Source organism: Cnephaeus nilssonii (assembly GCF_951640355.1).
Source record: "Cnephaeus nilssonii genome assembly, chromosome: 6".
In the NCBI taxonomy this organism is placed as follows: domain Eukaryota; kingdom Metazoa; phylum Chordata; class Mammalia; order Chiroptera; family Vespertilionidae; genus Cnephaeus; species Cnephaeus nilssonii.
The window spans coordinates 84,702,910-84,721,620 of record NC_137077.1 but is presented as its reverse complement, the minus strand read 5'-3'; the positions used below and the strand labels follow the sequence as shown (position 1 = coordinate 84,721,620).

General features: G+C 39.8%; 2 pseudogenes across 2 annotated transcripts; both read left to right on the top strand.

Annotated features, from left to right (window-relative positions):
- The first annotated feature begins 6,275 nt into the window (after positions 1–6,275).
- On the top strand, positions 6,276–6,822 carry LOC307102384 (Parkinson disease protein 7 homolog; annotated as a pseudogene). Its single transcript has one exon. The product of its transcript is annotated as a Parkinson disease protein 7 homolog (transcript).
- A 1,461-nt stretch (positions 6,823–8,283) lies between these two features.
- On the top strand, positions 8,284–9,164 carry LOC307101817 (keratin, type I cytoskeletal 18-like; annotated as a pseudogene). The gene has a single exon. The product of its transcript is annotated as a keratin, type I cytoskeletal 18-like (transcript).
- The last annotated feature ends 9,547 nt before the right edge of the window (positions 9,165–18,711 follow it).

Sequence of the window (18,711 nt, the reverse complement as noted above, 5' to 3'; positions counted from 1 at the left end):
ACCTTTCCACTCTGGCCCAGAGACGCCTTTCTGCCTTCCCACGCTGCCTAGAGGCTCAGAGCAGCTGGGGTGGTGCGGAACGCCTGCGTCGTCGCCATGGCAATGATGCGTCCCGCCCCACCCCCGGCCACTCGGCACCTGTGTATGCAAATTAACACACCATCTTTGTTGGGTTAATTTGCATACTCCTGATTGGCTGGTGGGTGTCGCAAAGGTATGGCCAATTAGCATGTTACTCTTTTATTTTATATATATATATATATATGTATATATACACACACACATACATACACACACACACACACACTGAGTGGCCAGATTGTTATGATCTCTGAATGCATAATAATCTGGCCACTCAGTGTGTGTGTGTGTGTGTGTGTGTGTGTGTGTGTGTGTGTGTATAAATCGATTTCAGAGAGGGAGAGAGAGATAGAAACATCATTGATGAGAGAGAATCATTGACTGGCTGCCTCCTGCATATGCCCTGACCAGGAATTGAACTGTGACTTCCTGGTTCATAGGTCAATGCTCTACCACTGAGCCACACCAGCTTGGTGGCAAATGACAAAAATGTAAGAGGTATTTTTTTTTAATGGGATTGGATGGGGTGAGAATCAAGATATTTGTTGAGTGTCTATAGACAACATAACAATACTTTTAGCTACTCACCACCTATGTCTACTTGCTCTACATTCTTTCCTCCTCAGTTTCTTAAATGTCCAGATTGCCAGTCTGAGTCTTAAGCAACAATTCAAAGGGACACGATAGTAATCCATGAATGCTATTGGACAAATATCTGAACTAGATGAAATTGTGCCTCGTAAAAGTTGAATAAGAAGCAGGAAAAAGGAGCTTCCTTAGAAATCATTAAAAAATAAAGGAAAAGGAATGTGACATGTAAAAGAAAGATGGCACATAAAACACTTTAGAATAATAATTACTTCAGGAAATAAAACTAATAGACTAAATTTCCTCTGTCCTCTCAAAGGAATTGCCATCTTTGTGAATGAAAAGGAGAGCAGCTTGAGAAAGAAATTAAAAGGGAAAATATGATCAGTTTTGAAATGAAAACTGCTTGAGAAGCTGAGAGGAAACAGAATCAACATTGAAAAAAACACACACACACAGATATGAAGAGCAGGCATGCAAAGAAACCACCTAGAAGGAAGGGGAAAAATACAAGGCAATGAAAGAAATTAACGAGGAGGTCATATATATGGAGACCCAACAAGGGATGAATTGTGTACTGGAAGATGAAAAACTATAATGAGCTAGGGGTAAATAATGTATTAACATCTTATAAAGATGCTGTTTTCCAAAACAAAGCCATGGAAGAGGAATGCATGCAGATTTTTAATATTTATGTAAAGCTTGAAAAACATAAGCATTTATATATGTATGTATAATGTGAAAATATAAAGCAGTGGATGAGAATGATAAACACCTAATTAAAGAGACTGGCTACCATTGGGGAATGGAATCTAAAATGCATACACAGTGAGCTTCAACTATGTTGGTTATTTTTATTTTATTTTATTTTTTTAGGTAACCTAGTGGGCTGTTCATTATTATTTACAGCTCTATGTCTTGTGCTGGTGAGGATGTGGGAGAATAGGCCTTCTCATACCTTATAGATGGGAGTGTGAGTTCTATTACGTTATTTATAGAGTTTAGTGAACATTTTTTAAATTTTACTTTTCAGTTATAGCTGACATACAATATTATATTAGTTTTAAGTGTACAACATAGTAATTAGACATTTTAGTGGGCATTTTTAAAATTCATATTAAGGAATTCCCTTACTCAGGAATTTGTTTTTCTATTATGTCCTAAAACTTTGTAATATAAAATATTTAATGCATACAACAAGGTTTAAAATAAATTTTTTAAATTCTAATGGTAGCTATATTAATTTTATGTTATTATTTGGACAGATTAACATTTTAATGACATTAAGACTTTCTATCTAGGAAAATTATATCTTTACATTCATTTACATCTTACTTTTTAATATATTTTTTGCATGTTCTTTTCATGTGAAATATATTTCTAGATCACTTATACTCTGTATATCTACTGTATATAGGATAATTATATCTGTCCATTTCTAACTCCATAATATTAATATACTAATAAAGAAAACTATTAGGCCCAGCTGGCCTGGCTCAGTGGTTGAGTGTTGACCTATGAATCAGGAGGTCATGGTTAGATTTCCAATCAGGGCATATGCCCAGGTTGTGGGCTCAATCCCCGTGTAGGGTGTGCAGGATGCAGCCAATCAATGATTCTCTCTCATCATTGATGTTTCTTTCCCTCTCCCTCTCTCTCCATCCCTTCCTCTCTGAAATCAATAAAAACATATATACAAAAAAAACCTATTAGTTTGTCTATAGTTTTCTTGTATTTTGATGCCTTGCCAAATTTTCCCATTAGTCTTAATCAGAATTTTATTATTTTATTATTTTTTAAATTTATAGATATATTTTCCCCTTGAAATTTTGCTATAATAATTATAGTTTTAGAAATGTATTTACATGATCATGTTATATTATTCCTTGAATGCCTAGATGTGTTTAATATGCTAATATTTTATTGAGAACATTTACTTTTATAAGTAAACTGGAGGCCCGGTGCATGAAATTCGTGCATGGGGGGAGGGGTGTCCCTCAGCCCAGCCTGCACCCTCTCCAATCTGGGACTCCTTGAGGGATGTCCGACTGCCCATTTAGGCCCAATCAGACATCCCTCTCACAATCCAGGACTGCTGGCTCCCAACTGCTCGCCTGCCTGCCTTCCTAATTGCCCCTAACCACTTCTGCCTGCCAGCCTGATCACCCCCTAACCATTCTCCTGCCAGCCTCATTGATGCCTAACTGCTCCCCTGCCAGCCTGATTGCCCCTAACTGCCCTCCCCTGCTGACCTGGTCAACCCTAACCGCCCTTCCCTGCAGGCCTGGTCACCCCTAACTGCCCTCCCCTGCAGGCCTGGTCCCCCTCAACTGCTCTCTCCTGCAGACCTGGTCCTCCCCAACTGCTTTCCCCTGCAGGCCTGGGTCCCCCCCAACTGCCCTTCCCTGCAGGCCCGGTCGCCCCCAACTGCCCTCCTCTGCCAGCCTGGTCACCCCTAACTGCCCTCCCCTGCAGGCTTGATCATCCCCAACTGCCCTCCCCTGCTGACCATCTTATGGCGGCCATCTTGTGTCCACATGGGGGCAGCCATCTTGTGTTGGAGTGATGGTCAATTTGCATATTACTCTTTTATTAGATAGGATTTTAAAAAATGTAGTTAGAGTATTCTTGTGCTAGTTTAGTAGACCATCTTGGTAGTTTTTAATCATTTTGGGGGGTCTGAAATATTTTGAATAAGATAGATAAAATAGGAATTAACAAATATACCCTTAACATTTAATCTATTTGAGCCTGAATTCAGAAAGCAAAAGTTCAGATAGAGATACCAAAGTATCTGATCATATTTGGTTTTTAAGGTTTGGATGCTGAGTAGTTAGAGTTTCACGACCGAAGGATCTGTTAAAATGTTCTGATTATATTCAACTCCTAAATTGTATACTGAGAGTTGAGATAGTGAGAAATACTACCTGAACTTTGATTTGTTATTTTGAAGTTTAAAATAAATGCAGTGAAACTGATTGGGCCTAGGCCCTTCCTAATGGCAGGTCCTTCATGATATATCAGTTCCTTCTTTGGTGAAGAAGAGAGGAAGAGTATTATTGTTTTTACATTGTCTTTTTTTGTATTATTTTTGCATTCTATATATCCTTACTTATTTGTATGTGCTTGATCCATCAAATTCTAATACAAAATTCCCCACAATGACTTGTGATTTTGATCGTCATTATATCTATCTTTGTCAGAGTTTTGCCTTTACAGCTTTTACTGCTATCGTTTTTGGTGTAGACATTCATTAATTATATTTGTAGATCTCATAATATATCTCTTTCCCCTGCTTAATGGTCTTGATTTTGAAATCTTACCTGATTTTGATTCTGCCATTTCTGCTTTCTGATTGCACACATTTGTCTGGTGTAATTCTCCACATGCCTGTATTTTCAAACCTTCTTTGTCATTCTGTTTTAGGTGTGTTACTTAACTATAGCACTGGGATGATATATCTGTAAGATTAACTGGGGTTGAAAATAATGTGCGCTAGCTTCAAAAATAAAGGGGAATGTATTTGCAGGATAGGTTTAGTTTCAAGCATGGCTGGTTTCAGTGCTGCTGTTTGGTTTCTCTCAGTTCTTTCAGTTCTGTGTTCCTTTCTGTGTTGAGTTGCTTCTCTCAGGGAAGCAAAATGGCCACAGAGGATCAAGGCTGTCCTAGTGTTTATACTTTACAGTCCAGGAAAAGAAAGAGTGCCTCTTCTCAAAACCTTGAAAATTCTTTAATCACCTGCCAAACCCTAAAAAAAATCACTGTGACCAAGTGGTGTGCTATACCCATCAGGGCCTGTGTTATTCATTCTTGAACCAATTGCTTTGGTGAGATTGGTATTATGCTAAATGGTGAGTTTGAGTGAATTAAGGTTCAGGCCTAAAACTGAAGTTTGAGATTCATTCCCACCCAAGCTAATGTGCCATTATTTAAGATAACAGAGTAAGGAATATAAATATTATGAAGAAATTAACACAATTCTCATTATGGAATAATAATATAATTCTTCATCTTTAAAAGCTAAGTAGATCAACTGATAAAACATACCAGAAATAATAAGTAAGGTTACAGTTACAATATTAACTTTAACAATGGTAAAAACCAATTGCTTTCCTATAACAAAGAATAACCAATTAGAAAATATAATTGAAGGAAATATTTCATTTATAAAAATTATAAAATATATTGAATAAATTTATTAAGAAATATGCAGCATTTATATAAAATATGTGTGCTTTAACAGAGAGATTTAAGATGTCTCTAGCTAGAGAAACTCAATATTATAACATTGTCTATTCGCATTAAAATACTCTCCAAAATTTATGTGATCCTAATCAAAGTCACAATGAGATTTCTTTTCTGGGTATATATTGGGGAAAGGAGGTATTCTCAGTTGAGACTAAGGATTTTAAAGTCCATCTCATAAAATTAATTCTGCTATACTAGCCAGGAAATAATAACAAAAAAGCAGGTATAATGGGCCTGTGTGGAAGAAGGAAGCCTTTTCTCCTTTTCTCGCCAGATATAGAAACATAACATAAAGTTACAGTAAATTTAAGAAAATAGGCGTTAGTGCAAAAATAAAGAAAGAAAACAGTAAAACAGAATAGAAAATCCATAAAAAGACCAAAATAATATACTGGTGACTATGCACATTAATGGAAAGTGTGTGTGTATATGTATAAAATCCAAGAGAATATATAAATTATTCAACATATAGCTAGGCAATAATTAGTTATTTGGGGGGGAAAATATAGAGCTAAATCCTTATCTCACAGTTCATACGAAAATCAATACCAGCTACTAGTAGTATAAGTTGAAGTAGAGCAGGCCTTTCTATGAATGATGGGGAAAAAAAACAATCAAGAACTATGACTAAATAAACATTTTAAATTTGTGTATGTGAAAACATATTAGTAAACAATCATTTTCTTTCTGCTAAGGAAATGACAAAATCTGGACAAAATTTCACCACTGAAGTCACTAGAGAGCCAAGAACCAAAGAAAGAAGGAAATCCAGAGAACGGAGCTTTGCATTTGGGACTGCTTTTCCACGGGAGGCATTTGTTCACAAGTTTCAGGTTGGGATTCCAAACTGTAAGGCTACTAGAGGCCCAAGGCATGAAGTTCATGCAAGGGGCTCGGAAGGTGGACAGGTGGGTCCTTCTGCTGTTCCGTCTAATTAGCATATTAGTTCTTTGTTATATAGGATTCTGCATGAGTAAGTGTGGTCCTAAAGTAGATCTTCCCCGAAGGGACTGAAGCCCAGTTACTGACCATATCATTTAATCATGGAACTGGGATAATCCAGGATTGCGGCTGTCCTTAGCCACCTGTCAGAAGCAAACACAAATCCTCTTTGAAGGAAGGTTACATTCTAGTCTCAAGTGATAGCTTACCACTTTTCATATACAATATCTGACACTGAGTGAAAGATAACAAGACATATAAGAAGTCAAGACAGTCCGCTTGCAAGTGTCCCACGGGCGTCCAGTGTAGTCCCGTCTGGTTCCGTTAGGCGGGTGCAGAGGTGCTGCGGCGCGGGAGGCGGAGTCGTGACTGTGGGAGGGGAGGCGAGGTTCAGTCTTTAAAAATACAGCATAAAAATGGCTTCAAAAAGAGCTCTGGTCATCCTGGCTAAAGGAGCAGAAGAGGTGGAGACGGTTATCCCTGTAGATGTCATGAGATGAGCTGGAATTAAGGTCAACGTTGCGGGTTTGGCTGGAAAGGACCAGTACAGTGCAGCCGAGATGTTGTCATCAGTCCCGATGCCAGCCTGGAAGATGCAGAAAAGAGGGACCTTATGATGCAGTGGTTCTGCCGGGAGGTAATCTGCACAGCATTCTGCTGCCGCGAAGGCGATCCTGAAGGAGCAGCCCGGCAGGAAGCGCCTCGCCCCGGCCACCTGTGCAGGTTCTACGGCTCTGCTGGTCATGAAACAGCTTTTGGAACCAAAGTTACAAAACACTCACTGGCTAAAGAAAAAATGATGAATGGAAATCATTAAGCTACTCAGAGAATCGCGTGGAGAAGGATGGCCTGATCCTCACCACTGGCGGCCGGGACCAGCTTCTAGATTGCCCTGAGATTGGGGAGCGCTGAGCCGCAAGGAGGTCCGAGCAGGCGAAGGCCCCGCTGGTGCTGAGAGATTAGCCGCAGCCCTGGGAGGGTTAGGAGCTGCTTTCCCCCTCTCTCCCTGTGTTTCTGCTGCTGTGCTGGGAAGTGGGGTGCGAGGCCTCCTCAGATTCCCTCCCACACCTGTGTCCCCACATTTCTGAACCTCGCAAGAAAAGAAAAGAAATCAAGAGAGTGTATTGGAAAATCAAAAAAGAAGCGACGAACAGTATAAGGAACTCATCAGGTATCTTAAAAATGAAGTTTTTCACACATGGATGGATTTAAAATTACATATGAAAATTGTAGCTGAGATAAGACAACTTTAACAGACAACAGTATACTATAAAAAGATACAAAATGGACATTCTAGAACAAATAAGTATATACTAAAATCAGGAACCCAGTGGACAGATTTATCATGAGGCTAGACACATTGAAGAGAGAATTAGTGAACTGGAAGATAAATATAAAAATAATATATACAGAATGAAGCACAAAAAGATGAAAAGATTGAAACACATGCAGAGAAAACAATGTGAGAGATAGGGGAATAATTGAGAAGCTCTAAACCTGTATATTAATAGAGTCCCTCAAAAAAGAAGAGAAAGATAGTAAGTGAGAAATGATATTTGAAGTAACAATGAATGATATTTTCTTTAAAAAAATCTGTGAACCCAAGCTGGATAAATACAAAGAAAACCACATTAAGGAGTATAAATATTATAAAGAAATAAATATTATAAAGACACAGTGACAGAGAAAGCATTATGTAACCAGCTAGAGAAAAAAAGAAAACTTAGACCTTCAAAGCAGCAACAAGGAAACATAGCTGACTTCCCTACAGGAAAAAAAAAAGCCTGAAGACAATGAAACGATATATTAAAAATGCTTGGAAAACACCTGCAAAAGGTTTCTATAAGCTAAAAAATGATTTTTCAAAAATGAGCTTGAAAAAAGGTATTCTCTAGTAAATGCAGGAAAGTTTTGCACCCACATACCCGTACAGGAGGAAATACTTTCCAGCTGTATGACCATGGGAGAAAATTATTCTACATGGAAATTCAAAGGCACAGGACAGATTTAAGAATATCAAATAAAGTAATTATTCAATTTTGATATAAGACTATAATAATATTATCTTGTGGGTCTAACATGTTACAAATGAGTTAAGAGGATACATTAATGGAAAGATAAAATGAAATAAAAAAGAGGATAAAAGCAGTTAAAGTGTTCTAAGGTTTTTGCATTGTCTGAGAAGAGGTTATACTTATTTGTCTTAGACTGCAAGAAGTCATCTTTGCATATTGAGATCTCTAGGGTAAGAAATATTAATAAGAGAATGTATAGCTACCAAGTTAATAGCAGGAGAAAATGGAATTATACAAAATAATTAAACAAACCAAAGAAAAGACGTATACTAGTAACTTGAGTCAAGGACCTGGCACTCACTGCTGCTTTAACCTGAGTCTAGGCTTCTCACCTTCCTCCCTGAAGAACATGAGCTTCAGCACCCCCTCCAGCTCCTCCACAAACTACCAGAACCTGGGCTCTGTGCAGTATAGCCCAGCCACCGGGCCAGCTGGCCAGCAACTCAACCAGTGCCTATGCAGGTGCCGGGGGCTTTGGCTCCCAGATCTCTGTGCCCCACTCCACCAGTGTGGGGGTGGCTGGGGGTCCGGGGCCTGGCTAGGGGGATGGCCAGGGGTCTAGCGGGTATAATAGGGAGCATCTAGAGCGAGAAGGAGACTATGCAATGCCTGAATGACCACCTGGCCTCCTACCTGGAGAGGGCGAGAAGCCTAGAGGCTGATAATCAGAGACTGGAGAGTGAAATCCAAGAACACCTGAAGAAGAAGGAGGGACCTAGGTCAGAGACTGGGGGCATTATTTCAAGACCATCGTGGACCCGAGGGCTCAGATCTTTGCAAGTTCTGTGGACAATGCCCGCATCATTCTACAGATTGACAATGGCCATCTTGCTGCTGATGACTTCAGAGTCAAGTATGAGACGGAGCTGGCCATGCACCAGTCTGTGGAGAGTGACATCAATGGACTCTGAAAGGTCATTGATAACACCAGTGCCACTCAGTTACAACTGGAGACAGAGATCGAGGCTCTCAAGGATCAGCTGCTCTTTATGAAGAACCATGAGGAGGAAGTAAATGGTCTACAAAATCAAACTGCCAACTCTGGGTTGACTGTGGAGTTGGATGCCCCCAAATCAGGAAGTCAGAAAGATCATGGCAGACATCTGGGCCCAGGATGACGCGCTGGCTCAGAAGAACCGAGAGGAGCTAGACAAGTACTGGTCCCAGTAGATTGAGGAGAGCACCACAGTGGTCACCTCGCAGACCGCTGAGATAGGAGCTGCTGAGTGAGATGATACTCACGGAGCTGAGACATAGGGTCCTGTCACGTGTTTCAAGTGTACAACTCAATAAAAGGTCATACTATAAGTATTAAACTTTCCTTAACCAACCTCAAGTAGGTGATTAGGGAACTGGGCCCTGCAGAAATTGCCTGGGTTCAAATTCTGCTGTCACATTTTGCATCCAATTCTTTCTAGCTGAATGACTATGGGAAAAGACTCTTAACGTCTCTGTGCCTCTGCTTTGTTTTGTTTTTAATCTGTAAAATGGGAATAATAGGAGAACATAACTAATAGGCTTGTTCTGAGAATTACATGAGTTAATAGTCATAAAATCTGAGAATAGAGACTGGAGCATAGTAAGAGCTCAATAAATGGCTGTTATTTTTATTGTTACAATTATGACTTTTACATGGGAAATTGTTTTATTATCTAAATTAAATGCTTATTCTGTAGGTCTAAGAACACCAAGTGAACAGCCTTTATCTCTGGCCTTGCTCTGTCCTCAACTCTGAACCAGGAGCTTAGTAATAGCTCATGGATCTCATCTTTCCTGCTTGAAATATATTTGCTGAAATCTGGCAAACAGTGAAGAAGTCCATCCTATGTGTAGGCTTTCTGCTTGGCACTGGGGACAGTGTCCAGTAAGAAACAGGCTGTAACCTTGAAAGAACTTACAGACCTGCAAACAAAGAATTTCCATAAGTAAAGAATTTCCATGCAGTGGGATATGGCTAATAGGAAGAAGAATGTATCTCAGCAGTAGGATGAAAAATGTGCTTTGCAAGCAGAGATGAGGGATACAGTAGTCTCCTCACCCTCTTATCCTCAGGAGGTAAGTTCCAAGACCCTCATTAGATGCCTAAAACTGAGGATAGTCCCAAACCCTATATACAGCATGTGTGTGTGTGTGTGTGTGTGTGTGTGTGTGTGTGTGTGTGTATACTGAATGGCCATATTATTATGACCACCCCATCAGTACTTCGTTGGGCCACTTTTTGCCTTCAATACTGCGGTGATTCTTCTTGGCATTGACTCCATGAGATGTTGAAAGGTTATGCGAGGAATCTGACATCATGCCTGATGAATAGCACTGTCCAGTTTTGTGAGATTTGATGGTTTTGGAACCAGCTGCCTGATGGCTCTTTTAACTTTGTCCCACAAATGCTCAAATGGATTGAGATCTGGTGATTGTGGGGGCCACCTAAGCAAGGTAAAGTCTCCCTCATGTTCATGAAACCACTCCTGTACAATACGAGCACCATGGCATGGTGCATTGTCTTGTTGGAAGAATCCATCTTCATTGGGATACGCCATCAACATGATAGTATGAACTTGATCAGCAACGATACTTAGATATGTTGTGCTATTTAGACATTGTTCCACATGAATTAAAGGGCCTAAATCATGCCAGGAAAACATGCCCCAAACCATAACATGCCCCCACCAGCTTGAAGGGTTGTACTCATGCATGTGGGGTGCATGATTTCATGCTGTTTCCGTGAAATTCTCACTCTGCCACCTGCATGATGCAACTGGAAACGTGATTCATCGGACCACATGACTTTTTTCCAATGATCAACTGTCCAATCCTTGTGTTCTTGTGCGAATTGGAGATGTTTTATCTTGGTAACTGCAGACAGCAAAGGTGTTCGAACAGGCCTTCGGCTTCCATATCCCATACGATGCAGTGTACGGTGAATTTGCCTACAAACGTCAGGTGGTAATAATAATCTGGCCACTCAGTATATATATATATATATATATATATATATATATATATATATATATATATATTTTCCCCTATACATACTTACCTTTTACTTAAAGGAAGCACTTGATGTCTTCTCTTTGGCATATCCAAATTGCTAGCACCACTACTCTTGCACTTTGGGGCCGTTAACTAAAATAAGAGTTACTTGGATAAAAGCACTGGGATACTGTGACAGTTAATCTGATAACCAAGATGGCTACTAAATGACTAATGGTGGATGTGGTGGGGTGGGGGATGGGGGGGGGGAAGACCATATACAGCATGGAGAAGCTCTGGACAAAGGACAAAGGGATGATTCACATCCCAGGTTGGATGGCATGAGATTTTTATCATGTTAACACGGAACAGGGCACAATTTAAAAGTTATTGTTTACTTCTGGAATTTTTCATTTAATATTTTTGGACTGAAGTTGACTGTGGGTAACTGAAACTGTGGACAGCAAAACTGAGGATAAGAGGGGATTACTGTATTTTCTGGCCAGGTAAGAATTGGAAGGCTTTATAGTGGATTTGGAAGGAGAGGATAGTCTAGGCATAAAGAACAGCATGCACACAGAGGCAGAAAAGCGTGAAAGCACAAGGCGTGCTTGGGGAATGGCTCATTGCCCTTTGTGTTGGGGACATCAGATGGCTAGAACGGGAATCAGCATTTGTAAAGGCTGGAGAAACAGGCCAGAATTGGGTTGTGACTGCTTTTCCATGGAATTTAGAATTTTTCAGAATTATTTTATAAGCAAATCTTTTACAGCAAACCTTCAAATAACATCATAGTTAAGGTAGAGTTTATTGGACTTTTGAGTTTGAGTGTTTCCTAAGTAGTCAAGTATTGAGAATTTAGGGTTTAGAAACAGAATTATTCTTTCTTAAACTAAGTTATATTATGACCAACTAAATGTCAACTTGTACTTGCTGAACCGTATATGGTTGTGCAAGCTATGATGATAATAACAATGATAAAAATAATAGCACGAGTAATAATAATACCATCTAACATTTATTGACAGTGTTTTAGCCCATTAGCATACCTAATTCTCACAACACCTCTTTGAGGCAGATACTATTACTATTATCTCAGAAAATATTTTTCTAAACCAGTAAAAACATGATACCAATGGTAATGGTAGGTTATGTTATTTTCTTTATGTTGTGGACCCCAAGATTCATTTGATGTAAACCCCAGGAAAGAATGTATCTGCTGTGATGGACTCCCCATGGTCTTAAACTAGGTGAAATCAATGGAGCAGCCACATTTTATGAACACTGACAGTCTAGTAGCTGACAAGGGCTCCTCACATTTTGTTTATCCCAGGAAGAACTTCAGACTGAACTCTTGGCTTCCTAAGCAATGCTTTACTCCTTTACACTGCCTGAGCCAACTGTTATAAGAGGGTTCCTGGTATCCTCTTTCCACCAGTGGACCAAGACCTGCCCCATCCAATCAGAACTGCTCCATAACAACCAATCAGGATGCATAGTCCTGACCAACCAAGACTGCACAGTTCAGAAGTGTATGAATTTGGATATTTCTTTACATTAAATGGACCTAATTAGGAACTGTGTCAGGAACTTTCTAGCTATAAAAGTGCCCTTCCCTTTGTGTAGGCAGAACATAATTTAGGTTGCTAACTCAACCTGCGTCTCTTGGGCTGCATTTGCTCAAATAAATGTTTATTATTCTTTATTACAGTCTAAAATTAATTTTGGTTTACCATGTGTATACCAGGCCTCATCAACCTTTTATTTCCCTTGAATGCCCATCTTTTCTCTAGTTTTATGAGATAGGATAGATAGAGACAGAAGAAACAGGGAAGGGAAAGGTCTTTAGAAAATTATTATTCCTAGCTGATTATAGTTTGAATTATATTTATCTTTGTAAAACTGACGTAGAGTGAAAAATAAACACAATTCTATCAATAAGAATATTATTCTAACTTGGTGATTTTGACTAGGTTGAGACTGGTAGGTGCCGAGTTAGAGATTCTAGAAGGTATACTGGGTTTCAAACAGGGTGAGTTTTGTCTTCTGTATCTGCCTGTCAAGCCAGATCAAAGTAAGCACTACAATATTATATCATCCCCCTTTCCACTCACCACCTTTGCACAAAATCAAGTACCAACTCAAGATAGTCACTAACTTTCCACTTAGGAACATTTACCTGTTTGTGGGAAAAATAGAATGAACATTTGGGACTCTCAAAGTACTATCAGGAAAATGTCAATGGACATCCACTTAAAATTAGACTTAATTCCACAGGGAAATTGTGATGGAGCAGTCAATTTAGAAATTTAAATCCAGGGCATAAATTCAGAAATTTGGAAAAACCCTTGCAGAAGTCAGTATTTGCTTAAAGTTCTTTTTAATCCCTAGCAACTGTGGGTTTAAGATTTTCACAAAATGAGAGGAAAGAAATTATGTGTAATTTTCTCATCTGAACTAGTCTCCTTTTGCCTACTGCTTTCCAAATTTCAGCTACTTCGCATGTCTGCCAAATCCTGGCGTGAACGTCACTTTCCAGCAATCTGAATGGGAAACCACAGAGCCCCAGTGCTTTCAAATTATGCACTGACAAATCCAGAATAATCAGGGGAAGCACAAGACAGATTACGTTTTACCTAAGGTGAAATTTAAGACATGCCACAAGCAATTGATTCTCTTTCTAGGATAATTTACGGACAAAGGCTTACTTGACTTTTTAAACACAATAGCAGATCACTATTTTAACATTAGAGTAAAGTCAGAATAATGAGACCTTTTATGTTATTCTGACCAATTCTTTTCTTTTTGCCACCATTGTGCTGTCCCCTCTATGTCAGCATCTGTCACTCGGTTACAATTCTTAGTTTGTATGCCTTTCTCCACTATGTGTGTTCCTCCAGCATAGGATTCTCTTCTTCTTTACTCTTGTAAAAGGTAAGTCAGTATTTGCCACAATGTCTGGTCTATGGTAGGCAGTCAACCAATGCTGTTGAATGTATGAATGAATAAATGTGTACATGCTGTGGCAAAAGCAATAGTTAGAGGTCCTGAACTCTATTGAAGCTCTGTCATTAACTAAGTTAGTTTGAACAGTTGATTTAATGTTTCTTCACCAACAAAAGATGATCTTGAAAATTTCTTCCAGAAAACTTTTATTTCTATAGCAAGTGATTTACAGCATTTTATAAAATGTGAAGTGTGAAACATATATAATGAATAAGTAGTTCAAATTTTGATATATGACCACCATGTTTGGGAAATCTGACTATCGTGTACCCTTCCCCCCTCCCCCTCACTTTGCCAAAGATTTCAATTCCTTTCCTTTCTGGCTCATTTCGTTTTCCCCCCACTGATTCTTAGAGGAAGAAAAGAAGTGAGGAAAACAGTCATTGTATTGAGAATACTGAAAGTCAGAGAACTTTGTTCTGTTTTTTTTTTTTTTTTGGCTTACATTTTTTATTGACTTTATTGGGGTAACATTGGCTAATAAAATTATATAGGTTCCAGGTGTCAATTCCATAATACATCATCTGTATATTGTACTGTGTGTTCACCCAGCTGGGGGCTTCATTTCTCTGAGCTCGGTTTTCATGACAGCCTAAAATAACAAGCTAGCCCCTTGTTAGTGTTATAATTCTACTGTAATTTATGACAGTGAAGAGAAAAACAGTGGGAGAAGATTGATCAAGTTGGATTTTTCAAACCACAGGTTGGTTATTGGGGAATATCGACTTGTTTTTAAAATCATCTGGATTCTTACAAATAGGTGACAATTGCCCCAGAAATTTTCCATGCTTTTGAAAAGCTTGCATAATGGCTTGTGTGGCAATTGCAAAATCAACCCAGAGAAGGAAATTTCAAAATGTGTCCTCAAAATTTTAGGCTTTTCCTCCTGCAGAGATGGAAGGGGGGATTCGGGGATGTTTGTGGAAGCTAGGAAAGGGGTGGGGGGGGTGGGGGGGGAGTTTGTGTAATGAGTGGAAAAATCATCCAAGAGTTTATAAACAGTTGCAGTGCACTGAGGCAACCACATTTGAGACGGTGGGGGGGAAAAAACACCCATAAATCCATCATTTGCCCTCATTTCAGCCGAGACAGAGATTGTCCATTTTATGTTTTGGTCTTCAGTGTTTCAAAGATTGATGTCAAAATAAAAACAATAAGACACTCATGGTATTTTCTTTCCTAATTTGCCAATTGAAGCTCAGCTACCCAGAAAGCAGGGTACTGAGTGCACTACAGATGAGTTTTTTCAGAGTCTTTCTATTAGCTGCCATTTCAGAAAAGTTTTTTCTCCTTATTGCAAGAGAACATTGAAAGACTCAGTGAGACATTTATTATCAGAAATAAGCTTCGAAGTTTCCGATTTGGGGGAAAGTTGGTGGTCTATAATTGAAAATCAAAGGCCTGAGATATTTTTTTTCCTAAAATTATCAAAAGCAAGTCGATACAGAAGATATTAAGCTGATATAAGAGAGCCTCATTCTGGGATTGCAAAGCCAGCTACTTAATGTTTCCCCAGAAAGTCTTAAAGCTTGAAAAGGAGAAGCCTTTTAAATCCTTGTCCCTTCCGTGTGTGTGTGTGTGTGTGTGTGTGTGTGTGTGTGTGTGTGTGTGTGTTTGCTAAGTAATTGAAACAAACAAAAAGACAAGTAAAGCACCCTTTCCCAATTCTCCTGGGTATTTCCCCCTCAGGCAATCTCATGTGGAACCTTCCCTTTTGCAGGTTCAGAGCAGCTTGGCCTGTGTAAGACAATAGATATGCAAGATAACAACAGGGCAGTTGCTCTGAGGCCTTGGCCTTTATCAGGATTAACTGTTACACCCGTGAGCAAAACAGGGCGGCAGGGTTTTTCCATCACTGGCCTTTGCTGTTCCTGGGTGCCAGATGGCATTATAGCCATGAAAAAAAAAAAAAATGCTGTGGGTTATAATGTTGACCAGGCGCTGTTACTTCCACTTGATCACACTGTTTGGGGCTCTCTTTGATGTACAAAACACTTCTAAGATAATGAAATGCCTTGGCAGCTGGCTAATGGCTGGGAAAGTGCAAACCCTGCACTGAACTCTTCCACCAGACTATTCAATGGCAAGGTAACGGCAGGCCCACGCTGGAGAGGGAGCAGAGAGGCCAGTTGCCAGGCAGGCCCGGACTCCTGGACGAGCGGCTGTGGAGGAGCTGGTATTTTTCTCTCTTCAATAGAAGTGGTCTGTGCCTGCAGCAAATGAGAAATAAATCCACCGAGGCCAAGCCCAGGCTTATTTTTTTTTTACCAGCTGCTGGAATTTGCATAAGAGCCTGTGCACACAGGTAAACAAAGACCGCCTACCCATGTAGACCTGAGAACGGTTAGTTTTTGTTTGTGTACAAAGTAGGGCCTCATCTTTATGCAAAAAAAAGAAAAAAAAAGTTCTATGAATTAAATTTGACTTTGCTGCTGCTAATCTTTTCACTGGCCTGATTCACTGGGAAAAATAGAGCATGCATAATTGGATAGGGAGGCATGTTCTCACCCCTCTCTCCCTGGATGCTACAGGCCAACTCCGAGGAGACACACCCTGGGTACCAGCCCCTCTGGGACGTCTTCCTGTGCCCCTGTACCTTCTTTCCCCACAGTCCCGCTCCAATCCCAGCTGAATTGTGGCCACCAAACATTCTTTCACTGCCTGGACTCCCACAGAAGCAGAAATCTTCTCCGTTTAAAATGCCTCTGGATTCTCTGCTCTTATCTCAGTGGTTAGAATGTAAACCTGAAACAGAAACTCTGCTTTTAGACCGAAGGTCAGGAAACTACCTGCCAGCGCATGGACCAGATCCAGTCCAGTACCTGCTTTTGTACCGCCAACAAAGCTAAGGAGAGTTTTTGTATTGTTTAATAATTGAAAGAAGTCAAAAGAAGAATATTCTGCGACACAGGATACTTCTATAAAGCTCAAATGTTAATGTCCGAAAGTGAAGTTGCATCGCCACATCCGTCCATTTGTGTATTGTCTATGGCTATAGTGCAAAACTACCGCTGGGATTTGAGTATTTGCTTCAGAGACTTCAGGATAGCCTGCAAAGCCTAAAATATTTGCTATCCGGCCCTTTACAGAAAAAATCCGATCCCTGCCTCGAGTTTTTGGCAGAATTACAGAGTGGGTGCTTAATGCACATTTCTGACCATTTCCAAAGCCTGAGCATGTTCAGCTGGGTGAAAAGTTCTCCACAATTCCAGTATTCCCATCACCTTTATCTGAAAAGGTTGTTAGTGCTATCATTTGAGACACTTTCCTTCCTTTCTAGCTTAAAATGGAGCCAGTTTTTAAAGTTCTTGCTAATGCTTCCTTTCTCTCCAACAGTCAACGCCTGTGCTGGCCTTTAAACAAATACTTCAGTTTTGAAATGCCCCACTGGTGTCTGTTCAGCTTGAGTGGAAACCGAAGGGGGAAAATTGGGGTGGGAGGAATCTGACGCTGAGGCTTCTTATTGTGGCATGTTCACTTTCCAGACTCCCTCTGCCAGTCCACAGTGTTTGTTGTGCAGGTTTGCAGCTCAAGGCTGTAAGCTTATCTGAGCCAACAGAAATGGATCTGCCCATCCCACAACTGCTGTCTTGTGTTTCTGCTCAGAGTTCAGCCTTTGTTAATTCAAACAGTGTGCTCTTTCTCCCTCCCTCCTTCTTTCTTTCTTTCTTTCTTTCTTTCTTTCTTTCTTTCTTTCTTTCTTTCTTTCTTTCTTTCTTTCTTTCTTTCTTTCTTTCTTTCTTTCTTTCTTTCTTTCTTTCTTTCTCTCTCTCTCTCTCTCTCTCTCTCTCTCTCTCTCTCTCTCTCTCTCTCTCTCTCTCTCTCTCTCTCTCTCTCTCTCTCTCTCTCTCTCTCTCTCTCTCTCTCTCTCTCTCTCTCTCTCTCTCTCTCTCTCTCTCTCTCTCTCTCTGCCACTGACCACGTTTTTGTTTCCTCCTCATCCTGTTTGTCAGGGGGTACTGGGTATGTGGTCTATAGCTTCCGACCTACTCCCCTTTATCTTATGGTGCTGGGACCTTGTTATTGAACTCTGGCTTTTGCAAGATTGCTGGCCACAGCTGTTCTGGGTCTTAATTAAACATGGAGACTTCCTTCATGGAAAATTTCAGTGGTGGATTATGGGTGACTATTCCTTTCTTTGTGCTTTCCTGTGTTTCCTAAGGGATATATTTCTTTTATATAAAAAAGAAAAAAGTTTTATAAAGGTCCTAGAAGTGCCACTGTACTAGTAATCTTTACTTTTGAGTGTCTTAATTCCTTCCTTCCATCTCTTCTCGAAGTATGCCCAGATACATACAGATAATATTTAAATCCACAAAACTAGGTAAATCAACTCTGTATAATATGATTTCATTTAAAAATGATATGTGTGAGAGAGATGGAGAGTATCTGAGCATGTATTTATTTGCATTAAAAAAATAACACAAACAAACCCTGAACTTCTAGTTTCTGGGTCCAGCATCTAAGTAAAAAGATGAACAAACTGAAAAAGAGACCTGGAATGATAGTCATCGAATTATCAACAGTAATTATTTCTGTCAGTAGATTCAGAGGGAATGGGTACTTTTACTTTGTGCTAAACTTGTTGTATTATTTTAAATTTTTAATTGTGAGGATGAATTACACTTGTAATGATAAAAATATTTGAAAATGATTTAAAAGCCCAAATCCCACACGTGTTTTCCACAGAACATTGACTAGCTATCGTCCCCACCTACACCTGTTATTAATCAGCCCCTCATCCCCACCTCCACCCCACCTCCTCCCATGGTGAGAAACCCTGATTTTTAGGCCTCTAGAT